This window comes from Echinops telfairi, unplaced genomic scaffold (assembly GCF_000313985.2).
Source record: "Echinops telfairi isolate 266 unplaced genomic scaffold, ASM31398v2 ScPeMD7_5592;HRSCAF=6446, whole genome shotgun sequence".
Taxonomy (NCBI): domain Eukaryota; kingdom Metazoa; phylum Chordata; class Mammalia; order Afrosoricida; family Tenrecidae; genus Echinops; species Echinops telfairi.
The window spans coordinates 28,375,641-28,377,962 of NW_022109491.1; the positions used below are offsets into that span (position 1 = coordinate 28,375,641).

Consider the following 2,322-nt stretch of genomic DNA (forward strand, 5'->3'; position numbering starts at 1 on the left):
AGACCTCCTACACCCTCCTCACCATTGATTTTGGATCACTTGTTCCCTTGTCCCTGGGTTTGTTAATACCACTTCCTTTCCCCTGGCTCCCCCTCTCCCGTGTGCCCCGGAACTGTTCATCCCATTGTTTTCTCCTCCAGATTTTTTATCCCACCTATCTTCTTTTCTTTTTAAAAATCAGCATTATATCACTATAAATTTCCCTCTTGGCACTTCACTAGTTGTTCTCTATGAGTTTTGGTAAGCTGTGTTTTTATTTTTCATTTATCTTAAAATATTTTCTGTGTTTTTCTAGTGAGTTCTTCTTTCGTCTGTAGTTCGTGTAAGGATGGCTTGTTTAATTTCCACACATTGTGAATTCTCCACATTTCTTTCCGTTATGGGTTTCTCACTTAGTTTCACTGTGATCAGTAAAATATATTGTTATAGATTGGATTCCCTTACAGCCCTTTTTATTTCTGTAAAACAAAAATGTTGTAAATCCTAACCTTTATGCCTGTGGTTATTTATTTGGGAATGGATTGTCTTGGTTGTGTTAATAAGGTGGTGCATTTTGAGTCCATCTCTTCTGAGCTATAAAAGAGATTACACAAGTGAGCAGAATAGAGATGAGGTAAGATTAAGGCGATTTTTGGCATTTTTTAAAAGTCCCGATTTTTTGAAAGAATGCACAACAAGCTAGGGGACGGTCTATTTGGTCCATATAGACCAAATTTTTAATCAAGAACACTCACCACCACCCCCGGTCAATGGTGTCCTGCTTTAAATCTGCTCACCTTAGGTGAGATAGATGCTAAGACACAAGGATTTCCAAGGAGCCAGGAGTGGAAGCGGGAGAGATCATCCTTTGGAGCCAACAGAAAGTTCTCCCCTAGTGGGGGTGCTTTGAATTTGGGCTCCCGGCCTCCTGAACTGTGAGAAAATAAATATTTGTTTGTTAAAGTCATCCACTTGTGGTATTTCGATTATCACAGTAGCAGATAACTAAGACGGATACTTTGTATGATTTTAAACAGCTATAAACACATGTTTGCTTTTATATTCACTTACCTAATTACCATTAACACTGCTCTTTAATTCTTCATGTCCACTTGAATTACTGTCCAGTGTCCTCTCATTTCAGCCAGATGGGCTTCCTTTAGTTTTTTGGGTTTTTTTAAGCAAGCCTTTAGGTTATTTTTAGGTCAAGAAAAACAGACTTTTCCAAGGGCGACAGGTGAACTGAAGGTCAGGAGGAAGCAGGTGGGGGCTCCTCACAGCCCTTGCTCCGACCCCCAGGTGCCATGGGAGGGGTCTCTGGAAGGAGAAGGCCCTGCCGCGGGCATCGGCAGCCACAGGTGCGGCAGAGGGTCCTTCCACGGGTGGGGTGGGCGAGGCGGCAGCTCTCCCTTGGTCACTGGATTGGCTTGAGTGTGTGGTTCCATTTGTACTGGATTGGCATGATTAATGCTTGGGGCCAGGGGGATCAAGTTAAGGACTAACATAAGGAGCCGAGTAGCTTATTCAGTTGGATTCTGAAGCACAATCAGGAAATGGTCTTTATCTGGTGCAACCATAATTTCATTGTTCTCGGAACGAATTCGCAGGAAGGGGAGGTCATTCTGGGGGTCGATTTCTCGGACAGCGCTCCTTACCTTCAGGATGAAGCTGTGCATGAGGTTGGTGTGCTGTGTGGTGGTGGGATTGCCCATGGTGCTTTTGATGGAATGCCCACTGTGGTCCCCACGGTGATCCCCTGCACACCTTTCTGGCTCTGCAGCCACTTCAGGGTTTCCTCCACCTCTGCCATCTGGAAGCGGTCCTGCGGCTCCGCATCGCCAGGACTCATCACTCTGTTTTTCTAAAGGACAAGCTTACTGAGACGTACATTTTTGTGGGCAGTCTTTTCCTTTCTTCGAGTCTGTGTTGCCCCACGGTCTTTTGACCCCTGTGGTTTCTAACCTTATTCTCAGACTCCCTTGAAAGTGAAGAGTTCTCCTCTCTCCCTTCTTTCAAGATTCCCTTTCTGTCTTTGTCTTCCGACAGTTTGACTATGATGTGCCTAGATGGGATCTTTTGAGTTTATCTTCCTTAGAGTTCATGGAGTTTCTTTGATGGGTAAATTAATGTTTTTCATCATTTTGGAAAACTTCTAGCTAGTATTTCTTTTTTTTAATTTAAGTTTAAATTTTATTTATCGGATACCAATCTATAAAGTCCTCTTCTGACTCACAAAACACATGCAATGAGGCTGAATTCAGGATGATCACAGGCCAGTGGGTAGAAAGTCTGCTAGTATTTCCTTTTTTTTTTTTATAAACATTTTATTAGGGGCTCATACAA

General features: G+C 43.1%; 1 protein-coding gene and 1 pseudogene across 1 annotated transcript in view; one reads left to right on the plus strand and one right to left on the minus strand.

The window, feature by feature from the left end:
- EBF4 (EBF family member 4) overlaps positions 1-2,322 on the plus strand; it is a 70,396-nt gene that overhangs the window by 35,402 nt on the left and 32,672 nt on the right. The gene's annotated exons all lie outside the window — the stretch shown is intronic.
- On the minus strand, positions 1,500-1,789 carry LOC101662612 (annotated as a pseudogene).